General features: G+C 46.6%; 1 protein-coding gene across 3 annotated transcripts in view; it reads left to right on the top strand.

Moving 5' to 3' along the window:
• The window catches only part of LOC117867923 (tyrosine-protein phosphatase non-receptor type 11-like), an 84321-nt gene that overhangs the window by 29254 nt on the left and 31488 nt on the right, over positions 1–23579 (top strand). The gene's annotated exons all lie outside the window — the stretch shown is intronic.

Here is a 23579-nt window from a genome sequence, read left to right as displayed (position 1 = left end):
AAAGGGGAAAACTCTCTCCATCAGAGAGTGGATGAAGTGTGTGTATCAAGTCTATACTACGCTCTCTAAATTTACTTGGGGGAGAGGTGGGCTGGGATAAGAAATTTGAGTGTTCCTGAAGCCACACTTTGAATCTGCTAAATGCAGCCGGATCGTTGTGAAATTGAGCTTTTCAGGCATAGACCCTCGCCTCAGAACAGAACACGGAGCATGCTTAGATTTTACTCCAAAATTACTGGTATGATCTGGGTGTGGATGGATTAGAACCCTCTCTTTAGAGGTCTGGACTGTGCTTACTTTTCAGGAAGTTAACCTGCTGTCCATTCTACCATAAGAGCGACCCAAGGTTCTCATTAGCTCATCCTAAAATCGATTGTTTAGTGCCTTGCGAAAGCCACTTCGTTCCCTCTCACCACCTGCCTCCCGGAGTCTCGGCTCCTACCTTGAAGCAGAATGCAGCATCGGGTCATAGCAAAGCAGCTAAACCAATAACTTGCTGCTCCACGATGGGACATGTCACTCAGGTGGCAACCAAGCAGTTTCGTAGGTGGCTGGTGACACACTTTTTTTTAAATGCCCCAACTTTCTGCCAGGTGTGTACACAACTTAATTACAATGGGAACAAGAGCATCTGTAACATGCAGGCTGGTAAATATCCCAATAATTAAATGAGATGCTTGATTTAGTCTCTCAGCTGTGTAGTTCCACCTTAGCTTGATATGGAAATGCAGTTCTATTGGGGATATGAAGTTTACTTGGTGTATAATGTAATACAATATAATACAGAAACTTGCAGATTGGAGAGTTGATGGGTTTTATTTGGCCAGTAATTTTGAATATCTAATTTTAAATGACAAACTACTTGTGGACAACTTGCGAACAGGAAGAGGTAAAAGTTATCAGCTAAATTATTCCCTCAGTTTTTTTTATGGGGGGTTGATCACTTTAAAGTGGCTTTGAGGATTTAGTTGCCCCTCCATTAATTTTAAAGGATGATGGGTCTAAATCCTCTAGGCTGCTTTGAAATCTCAGCTGTAATTCTTGTCCTACTAATACGGTGGCGTATGATGCTACGCTGTTCTACTGACATACAATGTTCTTCTATACATTTGGGCTGGGCTACATTAGACCAGTTTCTCCCCTTCATAGGGGACCCAGTCTAGAGTCAAACAAAGCCATGGCTTCTTCCTATGATCTGTCCGAAACTCCCTTGGGTTGAGCTTTTTTCCCCTCTTGCTTTTTTGCTCCTGTCGGTCACGGTCTATCCATTGCACAATTGACATACAAAGTCTGGACTGTAGTCTAGCAAGCAGCCTTTCTTGGTGGTCTGCAGTGTGCAAGTCATCTAAGTTCTGAAATCCATCCTTAAAACACATTTAATGCAGGAAGCCTGTAGTCTCCCTAGTTCACATATTGCCTATAGAGGTCCAGGCTTTCTGTGTGTTGGGTGAAGAGAGGAAGGAAGCAAGGTATCAAAATCCCGGTATGAATCTGACATCTTTTTTCACTTGCAAAACTTGTCTACAAATAGACACCTGGCTCGCCATCCACTTATATGCCTCTCGATCTATTTGTCTTGGGTATTTACATTACACTTGAACTAAGCACCTCACAGTCCTTGTTTTTTCTCCCTCAACAGCCCTATGAGGCAGGGAATTGCTATTAACTGGGGCAAGTCACTTCTAGTCTGTCTGAAGTCACAGCAGGGAGCCTGTGTCAGAACAAGGGAACAAACCCAGGTCTCCCATGCCTCCAAGCAATCACCATAACAACGGACCTATCCTTCCTCTCCTAGGTCACTTTCCATCCATCTTTGCACGTAGCCGTGCGGTGCTTGGGAACACCGGCATGGATAAGAACCTGGGTTCACGTTAAAAATATCTGCTTTGTATGCTAACTAGCTAAATGGATGGAGTGGGCTACATTGTGTCTGGCAGGGGAGAAATAAGATGCACGTTCTTAAAGCAGTGTCCTTTAGAGAGAGAGAGAGCGACACACATACACACACACACACACACACACACACATACACACACACACTTCTGCAGCAGTATAATCCACCCCCACGTTTCTGGAGCGTTCTGCCCTAATCCCATGGGAAGAGTCGCATTGACAGTTGGCTGTCAGAGATGGAAGCTGGTCCTTCTCCTGAGAACCCCACCCTGGCTAGCTGATGGCCTGCGGACATATGCATTGCTTTATGTACATGCAGTCTGGGGGTCCGAATAGCCTCTCTCTAGAAGTGGAGAAAACTTGCTCCAGTACCAATGAAAGGTCCAGTTGTGCTCATTGCTGTCCCACCTGTGTCCTGTTCTGTGAGAGTTCCTGATGTGAAAAGTACCGGATGGCTGGTGTAGAGGACTTCAGTGGAGCTATGCTGACTAGCACCAGCTAAGAACCAGACTCCAAAATTTCATCTAATGAGTTAGGAGTTTGCATTGTAGGTGAAGGCACAGATGGGACACTTCAGCCAAACGACCCGTCTGGCCGAGCGGCACTCCCTGACCTTTAATCCCTCTAATGTCAGAGTCCTAAGACTTCACCAAATTTGAGGTGGACGTATCCATGTTTTTACACCAGTGCTGAGTGCAAACATCCAGCTGCTATGATCTAGCGAGGCGCCAAACGAAAGCTCAAGTCTGAGTGCAAGCCTGTGATGTGAAGGAGATTCTGTGATGTTCACACAAGTGACTCGCTAAGCGGCTGACCCAGGTTTCGGGTTAATCAAATGTGGCGAATGGGTGGAAACACAGATTCTAATTTTAGAGCTTGAGATGGGAAACGTCGCTGCCGGATTTACATGCAGTGGCTGTTAACACGCCAGGTCTTGTGTGGCCCAGGACACTGATACTTTTCTCCAGGCAGGTGTCACGACTAAGTGCACTTGTCTGTGAGAATGCATCGGGGAGAACAACACCATGAACCCCAGTGCTATAGCCCTTCCTTGCAGCTGAATGCCGTGAGGTGCTGCTCTAGTGGCTTGGAAGGGGGGAAACTAAACCTGCCATTATAGAGCCTTTCCCCATTTGAGTCCAGGGGCTTGGAAAACCATTTACAATTTCTTCCCCGCTTGACACATCGGTTGCCTGCTTGCCGTGTAAACCGAACTCCCAAGTGAGACTTGTCATGGTGTGATCTGATCAGTAACAGCAGGTACAGTTGGAGAGATTGTGTTCATCAAATGCAGAGCAAAAGTCCTTGTTAGCTGCTGTCGGATACTATACCCCAGCCTCCATCTCCAAAACATCCCTTGTGGAAGCAGGTGACACCTGAAAGGCAGTGGGCAAAACGGACACATCAAGGTATGTTCAGAGCCAGTTTCTGATAAAGTGCGTTGTGTGACTCAAAGCAGTGCCTTCAAAGCCCACCCTGAGGACGCTTCACCGTGTCCCCAGGAAATTAAAGAGACAGCTTGTGAAGAGAAGATGTCTGTCTGCAAATGCTGCACCTCCCCTAGTTACAGATACCACCAGAGAACATTAGAACTGGGGGAAATTAGCAAGAAGGCTGTTTGCTGTGTGCTTTTGACAGCACTGTATGGATAGTTTCCTTCACCATATCATAATCAGACTTCTAGCATGTACACCCCGACATAAATCAACATCTGCTGAAGCAGGTATTGTTAGAAATGCATGCTAATGTGCAGTGTGTGTGTGTGTGTGTGTGTGTGTGTATGTGTGTGGGCGGGGAGAGAATGGAATGGGCTTTGCTAGATTTCTATAGGCACTATAGTGTGGGGCCTTTGGATCTGAATGCAGAAGCGGCCATAACATTTCATTTCAAAGATGGGGTGTGTTTTCTGCATGTGGTAGGGGAAAGCTTCTCTTTTGGGATACTGGGAATCTGACCACTCTCCTCCTCCTGCCCCATCTTGAGCCATCCTCCCTTTCTGGCCAGAGACCAGCTGGGACCCCTTATGGTGCAGCTTAGCGCTGTCCCTGAATTACCTGTTGCAGGTTGTAGTTGTGATGCTAAACAGCACGGTACCGACGGGCTGTTGCGTTGGTCATCATGGCCCAGTTTAATGGGACCGTTGAGCGGGCATGCGCAGACGTACACGTAACCACAAACATGTCAGCGCACATGTACGGTTTCGCGCCTGTGCCGCTAAACCTCTGCCCGTTTCTAGAATAGCTCTCCACGGAAGTCCTAGCATCTCCCTCCCCTGCCACGTCAGCTGTCGTTTTTGTGGCACCCTTTCCATTTCCAACTTTCGTGGGGGCCTGGAAATAGAAGCTCTGCCGTCCTGTCGGACAGGCTGTTCTCGCTACATTGCTGGAAACTAGCCGCCGCTTGTGAGGCTTCCAGCTCAGTGTTACAGGCACCATGAACCAGACCTTGGGCTACCTGTCTGAGCTGCCCCTGTACAGAGGCTCACTAGTAATGCTCCATTAGAATCTTCCCCGGGAGCTACTGCCCAGAGCAGGGGCGTCTGCTCGACATTCGGGTTTAAAGACGGCTGGTGACTCGTCATTCCTTGAGCTAAAACTCTCTGTGAACACTGCCTTGTGCTAGGGTGATGGACACCTTTCCATCACGTTGCAGGCAGCCTCATACGCTGGCATGTTGAGTCCAGCTGTGTGTACAGCTGTGAGGCCATACAGATAGGGGGGGCTGTGGCAGTGGTCATGGGGTGCATCACAGCTGCTTCCTGGCCCATGGCAGGGAGAGAGCAATGCGCGGGTATGTGCTGATTCCCATACATGGGCAATCTCATTATTTTCACCTCCTCCGTGCACCTATATTTGTGTGCACATCTCAGGGGTTTTTTTTGTATGCGCATGTGGCGGCAAAGCGGGTCTTGCAAGCCCCAGTGCGTCAGCATATCTCTGCCTGCCATGCAGTTCGCTGCGTTCCCGGAGCCGGTCGTCATCCTTCTCCTCCGTAGAGGACGTCTTTTTTTAGCTGCTTCCCTTCCTTGTCACTTCATGGCTTTTTATCTGGGGGGGGGGGAGGGAAGAAAACTGTTGAAAGAGGCTGTCCACATCGGTGCTGTGGCTTGGCGTGGGATGGGCTGTGAGGAAGTCCCTGTGATATGCAGCACGCTTGGGTTCAGGGTATGAGCTCAGGGCAGAGTCTAGCAGGAAAGCAGCTTTCCAGAGGGTGTTGGGCTTAGCTTTGCCTAGGACCTAGTCTAATCTCTACTGCTGAAAAGATTTCCATTACGGGGACTCAGGAAATCAGTGTAGCCATGAGGACTCTAACACTTGGGGTAGAAGAGAACTTGGGTCTGATTTCTCTTTTTTCCAGGGGGGCTCAGCCTTGCCTTTTCCAGTGGAAGTAAATGGGAGCTGTAGGCTCTCGGCATCTGTGACAAGAGCTCCGATTCAGGAAGGTACTTAAGTTCATGCCTAACTTTAACGACTTCAGTGGGACTACAGGCATGCTGAAGTACTTTGCTGACCTGGGGCTTAGGAGGGGCTGAAGCTTCCTTTGCTTTCCGACCAGCTGCGGGAATTAAACGTGGGAGGAGAGGGGGAAATGTGTAAATTGCTGCATTTTTAGCAAAGTCAAGGCTGACTTTTAGATTGCAGGTGTCTGCGCATAACCGTACTCAGGTCAGCTGTGTTACCGTGCTTGTAGATGTGTGATCTTTAAAGACTGTTGCTTTTAGGGTTGGCTCACCCCAGCTATGGGATGGTGCCTTATGTATTTAGAGCGGTTGGCTCCAGAGTTACAATAGCAAGGATCAATAAAGTGGAGGGAGGGGGAGGGGAGTCGGGAGAGTCAGGGTTTCCCAAAACGGGTGCCTACCTTTAGGCTCCTAAATAAGTGACTTCTTGGTGTTTGTTTTTTTTAAAGGGCTGAGCACTCAGCTGCACCCAGCTGTTCAGTGTGAATGAGAATTTTCAAAGGGTGCCGGTAGACGTCTTAGACCTGGTCTACACTGGGCGGGGGAATAGATCCAAGTTACGCGACTTCAGCTACGTGAATAATGTAGCTGAAGTCAACATACTTAGACCTACTCACCGCGGGAGTACAGGAATCAACGGGAGAGCGCTCGGGGGCGATTTATCGTGCCTAGACTAGACGCGATAAATAGACTGCTGCCCGCTGATCCGGCGGCTTGTGTAGACGTACCCTTAGAGTAGCTGCTAGTGCTTGCAAGCATCAGGGCCTCCTTGTGCACTAGGTGCTGTAGTGACAGATGATCGCCGGGGAAAAGGAGTCTGCGACAGACCTGGGAACATGAGTTCATTCCCCGTATCCCATTCCGGTGATGCTCCAGGTGGTTCAGTGCACTCGCCTTCCATGTCTTGGGATATGAGTTGAAATAAGTCCTTGCTCAGGTCACCGATGAGAAAAGAGCTCACTCATATCCCGGTTCCTATTTGCCTGTGTCACACAACCATCTGGACAACTAGCAGTCCTCTAAAAAGCATAAGCACGTGGCCTTTGTTTGTTTGACAATTCCATCCAGACTTACCAGGAGCGTGAGTGGCTGTCATTCTGATTAGTAAACTTTAAATCCAAATACTCTCTGCAAAGGGAAAGCCAGTTCTTGCGGTTTCTCCCCACTCCTTGGCTTATCTCTGCCATTTGCTAGTTTTGAGCTGATGACCTGGTTAATAATCTGTTTTCCCCAGGGAGGTAAGGGATGACCATGTGATGGGATTCTGACTCTTCTCCTCTTAGATCAGAGCCTTCTTTAGATATGTGAACTCTGCACACAGCTGTCTCCTGCAGAGTGGCTTTCCTTCTGAGCGTGGGAGTGTGTGGACCCAAAGTTGGCCGAGGGTGGTCAGGAGGGTTCATTTGCAACAAGCATGTTGGGCCTTCACGCCGCAGTCGGGACCCTACGCTTAAACCTATGTGCTCTTCTGTTCAGCCTGGACAATCTGGGGGGCAGGTCTTAGCAGAAACCAGGCCTGGTTTAGAGAGGCAGCGTGACCTGCTGGATATGGTGCTGAACTGGGAGTTGGGAGACGTGGTTCTAATCCTGGCTCTTGAACATGCCACTTCACCGCTTTGTGCCTCTCTCTGTATCCTAAAAGTGTATATTCTTTGCATCAGGGGCTCTTGGGCTGTGTCTCTCCACAGTGCCTCGCATAGTGGGGGCCCTGATCTCTGCTAGGGCTTCTGGGAGTTACTGCAATGCAAATGCTATGGACTCTAGGCCTACTTTTGCAATGGCATCTCCACAGATGGACTTTATTAAGCTGTGGGTCTGCCCATGGAGATGTCATTGCAGGACACTGTCAAATAAGGGTTTAATTTGGGTGGGATAAAGCAGTAGTTATATATTAGTGTTACTTGTTTCCTAAAAGGGAGCATTATTGAGACAATTGAGATAATATTTGTGTAATGCTGTGTGTATAGATCTCAGCAGCTTTATTTCTGATCTAATTTCCTATTTCCACTGCAGGCCTGGGTGAAATATTCACAACTTAATTTAACTTTTTGAAGCAGAGATTTCAACCCTCAGAAGTCAATTCTGACACAGATCAGTTTTCGTACAAAAACATGGCAAAAGATTGCATTATTTGGTGTGGAAGTTCTGGGGTTCAGAATTGCACTGAAATTTTGAATGTGTGCGCACACACAACCCATGTACTAATGTGCAACCCTAATAAGTTGCTAATTATGAGTCCCATCTAGGCATTTAGTGTTGTACAGCCCCGTGGTGACATGGTCCTGTCCTGATGTGCTTCTCTCATCTCATTAAGACGCAAAGTAGGGCTGACACAAATAATGCATGAGATTCCCGTTTAACTTGAAGGAAGGTGGGCATTGCATGGAAAATGCAGCAGCATGTTTTTTGGGGGTGAGATTTGAAGGAAAAGGTTTGGTGCATAACCAGAGGGATGCTGTTCCATGTGGAAGAAGGCATGCGAGTGAGAGCAGGAGCAAGGGACAGAAAGGATGGACATGATCAAAGCAAAGGGAATGAGGAGAGCAGGAGGGAATGGGTGCAAAACCTTGGGGTATGAGTGGGAATCTCAGTGGACATAACACTGGGCTAGTGGACATAACACTTGAGCTATTATCAGCAATTTACACCAGCTGTGCATCTAGCCCAGTATCGCAACCCTGAGGGTGTTACGAGGCCAGAGAACAACCACCGTGTGACTTCACCCACTCCAAGGTTGGCAATTGCTCAGAACGGAACTGCCGGGTCTCCCCTCCTGCCTGCTTCCCCCCTGAAGCCCGACTCTGATAGTGAAATAAACTTGCTCTCCATTACCATGTGAAGTCACAGTGGCGGCATGTGACCGTTTCTTGTAAAAACTGGTGGTGACCTTCCAAGAGAAACAGAAAGCCAAGAATGATTATATAGTGGATACCATGAGATTAGGAGCCAGGACTCCTGGGTTCTGTTTTTCTAGCTCTGCCCCTGACTTGCTGTGGGACTGAGTAAGCTCTTACTTACTTTAACGTCACTGAAGTTGGTGTGGGGTAAATTGATTGAAGTGTCCATGCAGAGGTTTGCCCTGGTATAACTAAAGCAATATCCTAACCAATTTTAGTTGAACTTGGTGCAAGTTTCGTGTGTAGATATGACCTACGCACCTGATTATTTTCAGAAGTGCTGGGCACGTACGACTTAATTTTGAAGCTAGTGAGCCTGAGAGAGTTCAGAACGTCTGAAAATCAACCCCTTAACTACCCGTGCCTCAGTTTCCCCACTGTGAAGCGAAGTTGTAAGCCTGAATCTGCTACGGTTTCTAAAGTGCTTTTGAGACCCTCTGTGGAAGGTGCTAGAGAAATGAGAAGTATTCCTGGAGTCGGGAGCGGAGTTCCTGTAACTGCCATGTAATGCGAAGGGTGGTGTTTTTCAAATGTGCCCAAGTGACTTAAGAGAGCAAGTTGTATTAGCTTTCCATAACACTTTTGTGCTCAAATTACGTAGGGAGTGTGAAAAATCTGCCCAAATCTATGCAAGCTGTTTACTATGAACCAAATTGGATTCTCAAGGCTTCTCCACCCTGGTGATGTTTGCAGTGGTATAACTGCGCTCGTGCAAAGCCCTAGTGTAGATGTGTTGCACTGTTTTTTTGTTTTTAAGGGGGGCACCTGAAGTGACTTATCCTGGATTCAAACTGGGATAAGTTGCAGCAGTGCAGCTCCATGGTGGACAAACCTCCCCACCAAACAGACAAGACTCCAGTTATGCTCGGTCAGTCCAGAGGAACGCCACTGGCTTCGGGATCAACCTCCCCTTTCAGTTATTGGCTGTCTCGACTTCCCTAAATGAGTGGGTTGGGTTCTTTATACAGCATGTTACCCTCACTTCAGCTTTTCCTGTACTTTTGGCTGTATCTCTGGGACCTGTCTGGGAAGAAGGAGGATGGTGACTTTTTTTTTCAGCTGACGTGCAGTTTATCTGAGGCTGTGGCACAGTTTTCACTGCCAAACCCTCCCACTTCCCACCCCATGCTGAGCCAAACTAGGGGTTTGAGGAACACGTCCTACCCTCCTCCATTCCCCAGTTCACCCCTTCAAAAATAAGGAGCCTACGAGAGTTAAGCACCCAACTAGACTTTGATCAGGAGCATGTAAAATATATGAAATGATCAATAAGAAACAGAGCACCTGATTTAAAAAAAGACACAGAAAAAACCCACCAAGAGACTAATCTAAGGCTGACAGCTAAGTTTGTGGAACATGACTCTCAGCTATCAGGGTGGTGGTTGCATTAGAAGCAGAGAACCGATTGGTGGGTAAGCTCATCTTTTCACCAAGATAAGGATGCGATTCGCTTCTAGAAACAAGGGGGAGGGAGTATGGCCTGATGGCTAGAGCACTGGATTACTGGGTTTAGGAGACCTGGGTACTATTCCCAGCTCTGCCATTGGCCTGTTGGGTGAGCTTGGGCAAGTTGCTTCACCCCTCTGTGCCTCAGTTTCCCCATCAATCCTCATTTTACAAGTTGTCTGCTCAGGCCTGTGGTGGTCTTTTCTTTTTTTTTTTTTTTTTTTTTTTTTTAAAGCCCAGACCCAAGTTTGAGAGGGTTGAATAGTTTTTTAGCCTGACCGCTCCCCGCTGACCCTGAGTCACTGTCGTCTCTCTCCTCGCCCGGGGTTGGCGTGGCTGTGTGCTCCCCTCCTGCCATCCGTGCCCCATGCGGTGTTCTGCGCGCTGCGGGATGAGATGCTGCCATCCCTCGGCAGGCACGTTCATTCAGGACTGCACGCGGCGAGATGGTGGCAGCTCACAGGAGTGGGAGCAGCAGTGGGAACCCGCTGGTAGGAGGAGGAAAGCCAGCCCAGCCTGGACGTGACACTTGTAGTTGGGTTGGGGTTGGTTTGCAGGGATCTAATGAGGATAAAGATACTGACCACCTTTGAGAGGCATGTTGAGATGTACTGATGAAAAGCGCTATAGAAAAGCTGGGTATTTGTTTATTTAAATGTCTAATGTTGGAATGAACCCGATAGCTGCTGTTAAAGGACCAAAAGGCAAATAGGGCTCATGCTTTTTCAATGCTATTTGATGCTTGTTATAACTAAATCATGTTACTTATGTTTTAACCTCCTTTATCCCATTCATCCGAATGGCCGTTCTGTTGGACACCACTATTGCTAAGCAATGCATTGTGGACCTGGCAGCGGGGAAGGGTTTAACGCAACCTTTTCTTGACCATATATAGATGGGGCGGGAGGAGAGGGCTCAGTATGAAGCATTTTGCCCAGGAGTGACTCATCATGTAACTGAGCAGTGTTTCTCTGGGGAAGTCCCTTTTGAGCGTGTACACTAACCAGCTACTTCAAAACTACATGGAAAATATCTGTACAGTTCTTGTCACCGGGCTGATGGAAAGTCTCTACCGCTGGTCACCGGGTGCAGCTAGCAACTGGAAATATGCACACACCTGGGCATCTGTAGCAGCCCCCTAAGGTACCAGAGTAGACTGGCTTCTACAAATATAGGACTTGCCATACCTGATCAGACCTGTGGTCCAGGTAGACCAGTATCCCATCTCCAGCCATGGCTAGTCCTTTCAGCTTCAGAGGAAAGTGGAAGAAACCGTGAAGTAAGCAGTTTGGAGATAACTTGTCCCCAGAGAAATTTCCATCCTGACCCAGTTAATGAGCGAGTGAGTTCTGCCCTGAAGCATGAGCGTTTATATCCCTTCTAAAATTCCCTCTTTGCTTTTCTTTTTATTCTTACTGGTGTGTGTTTTAAATATTCCTTTTTTATCCAATCACTTTTTTTGCATCCTGCTAAGCTCTTGGCCTCAGTTACCTCTTGTGGCAATGAGTTCCACAGGGTGATTGTGTGAAAGTTTTTGGCTGATTATTAACCTGAGTGCAATTATAGAGGTTTAGCTGTATATAAATAAAAGGCTCAGTGCAGAATGCTAGTCATTATAAGAGTCTTTGCCTCTAGGTAATGTCCTAGCTGTCTACGGTGAAGTATGTGCTTTCGACCCTGCTAACAAACTAGGCTGGAAAGGGAAATTGACTGAAAGATTGTCTTGGGGTAAAACCACAGCACTGGGCATGAGGAGATCTGGGTTCTGTCCCTGGCTTTGCCACAGACTTGTTTGATCTTCAGCAAGTCCCTTTGCTTTTCTGTGCATCTGCTCACCTATCTTCAAAATTGGTGGGGATAGGGGAGGAATAATGCTTTCCTGCCTCGCAGGTGGGCTGTGAGATGAAATTGATTAGATTGTAGGGCACTTTGACATCCCGGGATGGAAGATCTGTAGAAGGACAAAGTGTTACGGTTGGGTTGAGACTGTGAATTCTCAAGTGAATTGCAAAACAAATTTTAAAGTTTTTGCCCTTTCTTGGGAGTTAGTGACTGTCCCAAAGATGTCTCAACCAGTTGTTCATGAGTTGTTTATTTTTTTTTCTTGTGGCGTGTGCATATTTAACTCGCATTTATCAGCCCCTTACTGCTGTCTGTTTGGAGCAAGATTCAGAGGACCTTGGTAGTGATGTTGCACAGGACTATAATCTGTGCTGCCCACCCAGCCTTCATCAGTGCTGCGAATTCTACCACCCTTGATCTAGTACCAGTGGGAGCACTAGTGTGGACTTGTCACTGGAGTTCTTCCCTGTTTGTCATCAAGACCAGCTCTGAGCCAAAGGTAGGAAGGTGAGACTGTTTAAAAACCCAAGTGCCCTCTCTGTACTAGTGACCAGAGGGCCGGGGGATTATGGAGAGGCAGCAAGCCACACTGTTTTTTCAAAATCATCTTGTAAAAATTTTCTTGTGAGTTGGCTAAGGCTGTGTCTACAGTACACAGTTTTGTCAACAATAGTCGGCTACTTCCGGGGTTCTCAAGCATTGGTGTACCTCACTCCTGCCTATTCTCTGCCTGTGGCAAATAATAGTCTAGTCTCCGGGGGGCTGTAATACTCTGGTTATTGGATTTGGTGTGTGGGTGCTGGGGGGATGTCAGTGGCCTGTGACACGCAGAAGGTTAGATGGACTGATCTGGTGGTGGGCCTTTTGCACCTGGATCTCTAGGACCAGGCTCGGCAGAATTCAATAATTTTGATCGAAAAATATTGATATTTTAAAGCATTTTTTCTGTCTTTTCACTATTTAAACTCCCACCGTTGCAGGAAGCGTGTGCGCGCGCGCGCATGTGTCAGATTGCGGAGAGGTGGGAGTCAGACCATAATGGCTTAATGACCGAAGTTGAGATTCAAACAGTTAATAGTTTATAACTGTTAAAACACATCAGCAGCATCATGTGTCTAAATGTATGAAGTAAATTGCCTTGAATTATAATCCAAGAAGTTCTCAAGCAACATTTTGCATATTCTGCCTATCTGTAAATGTTGAGTATCGATGTCACCTTGGTTTGTGAAATCCATGTTTACAAACGTTTATCAATAAAAATCTAATCCTTCCAAGCATACCTATGACTTTGTTGAAATCAAATCAGTACATAACTTGCCAGCCTAAAGTAATACATTATTCTGCGTACATGTATATGGTAGCCCTTGTGGAAAAGCCCTATAGAATTGATAGGTCTAGAACAAACAGAGTTCTATAGAAATGACTTTCAAATCCTGTGGAATGATAAAGCAACATTATCCTTGCTATAGAACTGGAGATGCTGGTTTCAAAATTCAATCCAAATGTTCTGTTTCCCTTAAGTTCTGTAAGACTTGTTCCCTAAAGGATGCTTTAAGTGCTGTGCAATGGAATGCTTAGCTGTCTGGATGCTGATTGCTTTGGGAAAATGGAAAATATTTACCTGTATGTAAAACTGACCCTATTTGCTGGATGTGTTTGTTTAACACACTCCCTTTAGGCTAGGGTTGGTATAATTATTCTCCTGACAGGGGTTTGAATTGAACCAGACTAGAAAGAGCAAAGGAGGCAGACTTGTCTTATCAGGTTTAGGAAATGTTTTATATGCAGGCATGCTTTTATGTAGAACCGCTATTACCATACTATTGAGAGAAACAACTAATCTACATGTATGGAAACATCTCAAAGCAAACGCAGCATTTACGGTACAGTCAATGCCCAGTTTTGTTAAAACACTAAGCTTTAATATACTAAAACAAATGTGACACCCACACATCCCACGCCTCCCTCAATGATACTGAATTAAACGGCTTGCTTATTTCCATCTCTGTATCAACAAATCTTTGTGCAAGAGGTCTTAAACCCCAAACTATGACACACGACCTCCATGCTGCTCTGCGTTGTGGACTCACGATGACTTCTGTTTCCCGAACATCTTGCTTATTTGCTCTCCCACACTGATTAGCGGTTCAGTGTTGCTACTTGACATGATAGGGATTTTGTTTTTAATCCCTTGTCTTGCAATATTTGATATTAAAGCCCCAGCTGCTGGAGTCAAGTAATTGAGAATCTCGGCTTTCATTGGGGGGGGGTTGGGGGGGGAAGAGGGGGGGAGAGTTTCACGCCCTTGTGGTTGTGGCGAAAAAAGCTAGAAAATGTGACCTAAAGACTCAAAACACAGAGGAAATAAAGAATCTAGCATTTATTGTTTAAAAAAACCTCCTGATTGTGAGGGTTTTGTTTTTGTTGTTTTTCATTTGGAAAGCACCAGATATTTTGGGCACTATACTGACCTGGGGGAAAGTTGATTAGGGGGGAAAAAGACGTGTGTGGGGACACTAAACCTTGTGTGCCCTCCAGAGACGCTGCCATCTTAGTAGTGTTGCATAACCCTGTAATGTAGATGCAGCCTGTGCCGATGGAAGGGGTTTTTCTGTTGGTGTGGGGGCTTCACCTCCCTGAGCAATGGTGTCTAGGTTGACAGAAGCATTCGTCTGTCAATATAGCTGCAGCTGCACTGGGGGTTAGGTCAACATCGCTACCTTGGTTGGGGTGTGCTTTTTTTTTTAATGTAGCTATGTTGACCTAACTTGCATGTAAACGAGACTCTAGTGGTGCAACTTCTCTGCCTAGACAAGGCCTAAAAGCTTTTCTGTACATAGAATTGCTTGAGTCCTTTGTTCCCATTAAGAGTAACCCAGTGGGAACAAGGCATTTTTGTTCTGGAATAAGTGTCCACAGGTGGAGTTATTAGGAACAGCTGTAGAGCTTTAAATTCACACTCTACCATAATCCACATTCACTTTCTGATGTAGACAAGCCCTACAAAACAATGCCTTCATTGCCCAGTTGAGGTCAACGGGAACTGCGGGTGCTGAGCCCTTTACAGAATGCACTTTGTTCCACACAGGAGCAGGCCCAACAAGACAGCGCTTTCCTCTGGGTCTCCCAGTGTCACTTCTTATCTGAGTGCAAATCGCGTTTGGAGGGGTGCACACAGTTTATGTCCCTCTTAAACTAAGGAGTCTAAGCCATGTGTAGTTGTGCGAGAGACAAGGCAGTGTGAGGTAAAACCGTGTGAAATGAAGTGGGCAATTGCTGTTGTAACACACACCTTCCTGCCCGCTAACCCTTAATTCACCACTTCATTGTAAGTGGTCTCCTACAGCACGTGTGACTCCCTTCTGCTTAACAATCTGTCCCATCCTGTGTTTAGCTTGGACACTTTGGTTACCTTCTCTGGACCTGAGGAACTGCTCTTTGAAGCTCGAAAGCTTGCTGCTTCCACCAGAATAAGTAGATCCAATAAAATGTTCCCTCACCCACCTTGTTTCTCTCAAGGGGACCAAAACAGCTGCAACAAAAACTGCAAACGCCACCATTTGTAGGCAAGTTAAAATAGAGTGGGATTTTAAATCCCGTTTTAATGGGAAATGGGCATCCAAACCCCTTTGAGCAGCGTTGAAGACTTCAACCTGGATACATATGGTTTTCCAAGTTCCCTTTCTTTGCAAAATAGATTTTTAAATAACATTGATTCTTGGAAACCATTAGAGTATGCAGCTATTTCAGCATGGTCTCCAGACCTCCATAGGGCTATTTAATAAAAAAAAAAAGCTTTGTCTATGTCAGCATTTTTTTTTTTTGATCGTTGTTGTTTTTTTCTCCTCCCTCCAGATGAGAGCTTGCTGACTTAGAACTTGTATATTATTGCCACAACATAGTTCAATAAAAGTAAGTTTTTCGGTCTTTTGTTAGTGCCAGAGTTAGAGTATGTCTTCGCTGGAGGTTAGCTGACTCGAGTTAAAATAACTGTGGAAAACCTGGCAACTCTGCTTTTAACTTGTTACCAGCTCAAGTTCAACCCCAAATTTCCCTGTAGGTAGGCTTGGAAGGAGTAGATTTTTACTGGTAAATGTCAGTAAATGTGGATTTCACCACACACAAGCTGACAAAATATTTCCGTCGATAATTGAAATTTGCAGATAGGCAAAGATTTAAAAACAAATCAACAACAACAAAAAAGGCTGTTTGAGAACTTGGTTTGATTTAAGGATATTCATTTTGTCAACATCACATGTCAAAATAGACAACTTGTGTTTTAACAATTATAGAGTGTTAATGTCTTCTGCTATTAGGAATTAACAGTCTGATTTCTGACCTCTTTCCTCTCCACCCCACCTTTGTCTGGCCCCTCCATAACTTCCTGAAACTGTCATTCGAATTCAGCTACGCTGCAGCCTATCTACAGGCTTTAACTGGAGGGCTTAAGTGGGGCATATGCTGTGTGCTGGTTCCTGTGCATTGTGGTGAATCTCATGAGCATGAAGCCAAAAACATGATGCTTTTTCCTCAACCCTTTATCAATGACTACCAGCTTTCTGCTTGTGATCCTAGCTGTCATGGGGGTAGATGGTCTGATTGGTGCATTGAGGGAGGATTGTGTGTGCAAGGGAGGGCTATGTGCACGCATGGCTGAGTCAGCATATGTAGCTGTGAGATTTCCCTTCTGAGCAAGATGTAAATTTCATTTTTTTTTTTTTTTTTTTTTTTTTGTTCCTGGCAGCCTTAGTCTTAACACTTCTGCTTTCCCATCACTAGGGCTGCAGGAAATGTTCTGCGCTGGGTGTCTCGGAAAGGGGGCGCACTATTTTTTGCGACACGGGGGGTGTTCTGTCACCCTGGGGCAGTGGAGTTCACAATTGTGACCATAGGAGTCAGCGCTGGGCATTATGGTGCAGCGGCTGGAGGACTGATGGGGTCGAGAGAGAGAATGCAGTGTCTTCATCGATGCTGCGTCAACCTCAGTGCATTGACTGGGCTCGACACCGCTCAGGCAGGTGGCGTTACTATGTTGGCATAATGGAGAACTCGTGTCGGTGGGAGTCACGTTTAAGTGCAAACACGTGCACAACTAGGTCAACACAAGGCAGCTTCTGTCAATCTAACTTTGTAGTGTAGACCTGGCCTCAGCGGCTTCAATGCAGCGCTGCATTGGTGCCACTGTAGCATTTCCAGTGTAGCCGAGGCTAAGGCAGGGTTTGAAGCAATTGAACTAATTCGGGTTTATCCTCATTTATGAGTAGGGTAAATCCTGGGGTTTGTACCAATTTAAGGCTTGCTCCTACCTGTAACTGGGGTAAGCCCTAACCAGTTCAGTGGTTGCAAGCTCCAGTTGGCCCTTGTCTAGACTCAGGGCCGGCTCTAACTTTTTTGCCGCCCCAAGGCCCCCCCTCCAAATTTTCAAAATGCACCGCTCCGCCGTAACAACCCCCCCAAGCATTTTGCCGCCCTGCCCTGCCGAAACAACCTCCCCCCCCGAGCACCGCCCTGCCCCGCCAAAACAAACAAACAAACAAAAAAAACCTCGAGCGCTGCCCCACAGAACCAAAAAAACAAACAAACCCCTGAGCACTGCCCCACCACCCGAAGATTGGCCACCCCTTACAAGGTGCCGCCTCAAGCACGTGCTTGGTCGGCTGGTGGCTGGAGCCGGCCCTGTCTAGACTTAGGGTGGGCCCGTGTGCAGCTACATAGGTGGTGGTCCACCCCTAGCTGAATTGGGGCTAGTCCCAGGTGCGAACAAGGCCTCGGGGAAAAAGGCTAGTGTAGACGCAGTCTGTGCAGGAGGAAGAGCTAGTAAGATCCTGACCTCACAAGAGCAGTTGAGACTCAGCTGTGTTGCCTCAAGGGAAAGTGTTGCATGTATCATGTGGGTTGTCTGGGTTGTCTCGTGTTCACCAGGTGGTTAGTCATTCCAGGTTTTCACACAGGGCTTTCTGGCATTTTTGTGGTTGTCAAACCTCTTTCTCCTTTTGACTGAGAGCTGGAGCATTAGTCAGCCTGGCTTTACATTTAAACAGAGAGCATCTCTCGCTGCATTACTGTGTCAATTCCTGTCCAAACTGAATCAGGCTTTCATAGCCTTCTTCCCTGCAGAAAGGCCTGAGTAACTTCCTTCTGGGAGTCTGGCTCTTGTGCTGTTTAACTTGTCTCGTTTCCTGTCTTGTTTTACAAATTTCCTGGGGCAGCTTCCATTGTTGATCTTTGGGTTCCTGAAAAGTGCTTGTTTTTTATTTTTTATTTTTTTTATTTTAAATTGTATTTTTGGTTCGAGTGAACCATGGAGGAAATCTTCCATTTCTTTGTAGAAAAGCCGACTTGTCTAGAGAAGATTTCAGCTCCAGATACAAAAATGATGGTTGTTACTTTAAAATGAAAACGGAGATCAAAGTCTCTTAAGGCTGACCCAGTTCCACAAAAGCAAAAACAATTGAATAGTTGCACCGCATGTTTTATTTTACAGTGGGTCACTTATGCAATTCATGTTCACTAAAACAATGGACCTACTTGAAGAATGTTCCGCTAGTCATACTTTCATCTTGTGCTTTCCTTCCCAAAGGGGGGGAGAGAGTGTGAGTGTGTGTCTCAGAGAGAGAGAGATCTATATTCATAATTAAAGAACGCTTGAATGAATGACCTTTTTAGTTATTGGCTTTTGTTCTGTTTTTTAAATCCACTGTCTCAAGTTGTAGAGGGAAATCTCCTCTTCTGTTGGGAAGCTGTGACTTTCCCATTTTTAGCCCTCATGGGCTGCATGCAAGGTTCACTAGCCAGTCCTGCACCAATAATGGGTCATTTTGGGGAAAAAGAAACTACGGTAACTTCTGGTGTTGTCAGATGAAGCTGGGGATCTCCCTAGAAGCAGCTTTCTTTCAAGACTTCGTTCAAATACTTCTTGCTTCCTGTCAGGGCAGAGGTTATTGGCCTTCTGGGCCAACCTTGAACCCGAAAATTAAAGACCCCCCCCCCAAAAATTGGGTGGATAGCTGGGAATTAAGTCACCTGCATTTGTTTCAGCCCTGTCAAAGGTTTGGTTTGGAATGTGTATTTGAACTGAACCAGTGAGCCCTCAGTTTTTGCACAGCTATTCATACACGTGCAGAGTGTCCTTCACAAAGACTTTGCATTTAGGAAAGGGAACTACCGAGTGGGGATACCCTTGTGATAACCATCTGTACTTGAAACAGTCAATTTCGTGCGGTGAGTCTGCAGTTAGCTGCATTTCTGGGCCAGAGAACTATCCCAAGGCAGTTCTCAGCAAATCGTTCCCTTCTGCACGTAACCTTCAGAAGGAGAGACCTCCGGGGGAGGCTTTGTTTTTTCTCTTAGCACCCAGTGAGGGTCTGTAAACCTACTAATGTTTGGAAGAGATTCTTCCACTACTGAACTCGGAAGTTGGCCTTTCCTGCCTCTGTTTATGAGGACCACCTAGGTTTCATGCTTCGTGCTCACTAAACACAGCGGGGTGTGTGCATGGATGTTTGTATTGACTTCTTTCCAAGCAGTAGGGAAGCATCTTGGCTTTTAGGTTCTGCTTAGCTTTTGAGAGATGTCACCCAAGTTGACAAGCCCCAAACCTGACCCCTTCAGGCGCCATCTCGTCCTCTGTTCCTGACGGCCTTGTTCCAATTTTGGGTGTGCATGTGAAAGGCCCACATTTCTTTGCCATAGTGCACTGAGAATCAGTAGCCAAAGAAACAGATGCTAATGAACATTGCAGTGGGCCCAGGGAAGCTAAGTTGATACGGGGTGGAGGAAGAGACTGGAAAACTAGAGGATACTGGGCATCTCTCTGCCCCTGAGTCACCATCCTGCCATTCCCCCATAACAATGAGACCCTTTCCTGCCCTTAACTCAACAGGCTCCAACAGCATCTCTGTTCCTCCTGCCGTCAGTGACCACCTTAATACAGGTGCCCTGGTTTGTGACATCAAAAATATGGCTCTAGCCAAGAACCTGCTAGCATTTAAATATTAATCGTGGGATACAGAGACCTTTGTAGGTGTCAAGTATCAGGGGTAGCCGTGTTAGTCTGTATCCACAAAAACAACAAGGAGTCCGGTGGCACGTTAAAGACTAACCGATTTATTTGGGCATAAGCTTTCTGCAGAAGTGTTTTTTTTTTTTTAACCCACGAAAGCTTATGCCCAAATAAATCTGTAAGTCTTTAAGGTGCCACTGGACTCCTTGTCTTTGTAGGTAGGGGTGTGGGTGTGTGTGAAACATGAGATACTGGCAGTATGACCACACATCACACCCATATCCCGATCCTGACCTCTGCATTCCCTGAAGTTCTGATCTCTTGGATACTAGGATGGTATCAGAACACACTTAGGTTCATTGCTGTCAAGCTTGGTAGGGACTGTTTATATGCATGTAAAGTCGTGTAGCCCAGAGTTACCTGTGATGCATTTAGCTAGAGAAGAAATCATGCCCAACGCTCACAGCTCATCTTTGTCATTAGGCACTCAGCTAAAACACTATCCATGACATTTCGCAACTTTGCCTTGTCCCCGAGCTCCATTAAACTCCATTAGAGCCATTTGTTGTTCTGGCTGTAGCAGCTTTATAGAATACTAAGTACTTGGCTTCTGCCCATGGCAGTATAATAAAAGGGGAGTTGCTGCTTGCGGTCTCAGAAGTATGAGGTTCTAAAACAGTTCCGATTCTGGCCTCCACTCCCTGTTTTCAACGTGGTTTTTTTGGACCAGTTACAATGTAACTTCCCCCTTCTCCCCCCTTTCCAAAAGAGCATTTCAGTCGGGAGAAATAGCTCTAATTGTCGAGCAAATGTTACATTCATTTTAATTTTTTCTGTGTGCATGTGTGTGTCTCTTGCACGCGCACACAAACACAGGGGCAAGACATTTCTCTGTCCTTCACTTTCCCCATCAGTGAAATGGAGGAGATGATGATTTCCTGCCAGACAGGAGGTTTGTGAGGTTTATCTGGCTTAGCGCCCTACATATAAACTAACTTATTAAATGTCCCCAGATTTGCCCTTCTTGTGAAGACCCCAATTTCACTTTAAATGGTTGATTTGAGAATGAGGTCTTGTGTTTTGGAGTCACTTTATTTAGAGTAGTAGTGCAAATCTCTCCACCCAAGTGAGGTCTCTTCCGAGATTGTCCATAGTCAGTGGAAGGGGAGCCTGAGTGCAGTGCAGTAGAACTTCAGAATTACGAACACCTCGGGAATGGAGGTTGTTCGTAACTCTGAACAAAACATGATGGTTCTTTCAAAAGTTTACGACTGAACATTGGCTTAATACAGTGTGAAACGTTGCTATGCAGAAGAAAAATGCTGCTTTTAACCATCTTAATGGAAACGAAACAGTTTCCTTACTTGTCAAATCCTTTTTTTAATTTTCCTTTATTTTTTTACTAGTTTACGTTTAACACAGTACTGTGCTGTATCGTATTTGTTTTTATTTGTCTCTGCTGCCTGATTGTGTACTTCTGGTTCCAGATGAGGGGGATGATTGACTGGTCAGTTCGTAACTCTGTATTTGCTCTTGTCGTCTGTGACAGCAAACCCTTGAAGGACACCACTTCACACCTGCTTAAAGGTGTATTAGAGCTTGCTAGCTAAGACCTTGTAACTAATACGTATTAATATGCTAGGTCAAGATATTAGTGACTAATTTTGTTTTTAGATGTGCAACTTGAGATGCTTTTAAAGGGGCCTCGTTTTTCAGAACGCAGGTTCAGTGCGTTCAGACAATCAAGCCCTATTTAAGGAGTGTTGAACTGAGCACCCAAAAATGGTCACTTCCGGAAAAATCTTTGCTCTCGTGTAGATAAGGCTTTATCTTGTGCTGGGCTGGGGGAAGCACCAGTGTCTTGTAGTTCCATCAAGGGATTTTGGTACTGATTGATACCATGAGAATTGAGGTCAGTAGATGACTTGACACTGAACCTGAGATGAAATTAAAATAATCTAAATGATGATGAAACCTTGTCCCCTGTGCATAAGTAGTCTCCTTTTTACTAACCCTTCTTCCCTGGTACTCCCTATGTATGATCTACATACACTGACACCAGTGGCACTTCTGAATAGCACTCAAAACAGCTTCCCGCATCCTGCTGTGTTCTCTGCTTTCTTTATCATCTGATGCTGAGGACTGGGCTAGTTTTTAATAGTCTCCATGCTTTACCAGACCCGTATCCTCTATGGGGTTGTGCATAGCGGGACACGTACTGGCCAATGGGTCACTCTCACACTTTAAAAGGGGTGTTAAAATTAGGCCCCCGGGGGCTCCCTCACACAGGCAGTGGCAGGACAAGCTTCCCCCATAATGCCCTGCCAATGTGTCTCGACCCTCTCCTGGAGGTGTAAGGGTAGCTCTGTCTCCTTGGCCTGTTGAGTCCCTGACAGCAGCTGTAACACAAATTGTGCCTCTTGAGTTAGTTTGATACTCTCTAGGAACAGGTGTAGTATTGTCACCTGGAAAATTAGGTTCTCTCTGGGGCACTGGCCGCACTGCAGCTCTAACAAAACTTGTGGTCAGCGCAGGTCTAAACCTGACTTGTGTCCACCCACCATGTGGTTAATGCTGTTGTTAAACACATCGCCTCACTGGCCAGGGCCTCGACTAAGCTCATGAGTAGGGTTGCTGAATCTGGGGTGCAAACAACTGGGATCTCTGAGCCATTTCATCTGGGACGGTTCCCTCAAAACAGGGATGAATGGGGGCAACCCTGCTCATTGGCCTAGTTAGCACTTGCTTTTTTCCCTTTAAAAATCCCCTCCTTTCATGAGGGCTCTGTGCAGCCTTAGTACATCACAGGCTCCCCTCTCCTTCTTCCCTGATCTGGCAGCAGACCCAGATGGGGAGGGCCCTCTACCCTCTCTCTAACCACTACCACTCGGGCAGCAGAATCGGAGTAGAAAACTCTGAAGGTCTGATCCTCTGCTTCTTGCTCAGGATCTGTGGCTACAAGGTAGCATTAGAGCTTTGGTGTTTTTGTGCTATTTTGGTTTTGGTTTTTTTCACCCCCCCTTTTTTTTCCGTCTTAAGACACCCACACAAACCCTTAAATGAATACCACAAATGGGCCTGTCATACGTTGGGCCAAACTGACTGAAGGCAACAGTCTTTGGCCTGCTTCTTAACTGCTTTCATAGGGCCCCCATGAGTTAGGACTAAACCTAGAACTGTTATTTTCCCTATTTTTTTCTTTAGCACCACCTTGTGCTAAAGAAAAAACCCTGTTGTTGCTGGGGGAGTGGCATAGGAGATGTGGTTTGATTTTTCATTTGCCGTTGTTTGGTCTGTAAGTGTATAGAGCGGGGGGGCAAACTTTTTTTGGCCTGTGGCTGTGTCTCCCCAAACAGCCTGGCCCCCACCCCCTCCCACTTCCCACCCCCTGACTGCCCCCCAACCCATCCAACCCCCCTGCTCCTTGTCCCCTGACTGCCCCCTCCTGGGACCCCCCCCGCACCTAACCACCCCATCCCCTATCCAACCCCCCTGTCCCCTGACTGCCCTGACCCCCTTACCGTGCTGCTCAGAGCACCAGGACTGGTAGTCGCGCTGCCCAGCCAAAGCCAGCCACACCACCGCGCAGTCTAGAGCAGGCTGGTGGCTCTCACAGCCACACTGTCCGGCAGGCGCTCACAGCCCCACCACCCAGAGCCACACTGCCCGGCACGGCGAGCTGAGGCTGCGAGGGAGGGGAGACAGCCGGGGGCTAGCCTCCCCAGCTGGGAGCTCAAGGGCCAAGCAGGATGGTCCCACTGGCCATAGTTTGCCCATCTCCTGTATAGAGCATCTGTATGTGATTGCTTGCGCCCCCGCCCCCATTTTCAGAACCCTACTGTCCTCTTCTAAGCACTTGGGTTCATTTCCTTCAGCTTTCCACTGGTTATTGATGGTAGAGAGGGTTTTTTTAGGTCGCTTGCTATTTGGAAGTTAGAAAGAAAGATTGTACCCTTCCCCCAGCTAATGCGTATATTTCCAGTCTTCTGTGTCTGCGCCGATAGGGAGGAGAGAGGGATGGGAACTGCCATTCTGAGAT

The sequence above is a fragment of the Trachemys scripta genome, chromosome 19 (genome assembly GCF_013100865.1).
Source record: "Trachemys scripta elegans isolate TJP31775 chromosome 19, CAS_Tse_1.0, whole genome shotgun sequence".
Classification (NCBI taxonomy): Eukaryota; Metazoa; Chordata; order Testudines; family Emydidae; genus Trachemys; species Trachemys scripta.
This window is presented reverse-complemented; position numbering and strand designations above follow the sequence as displayed.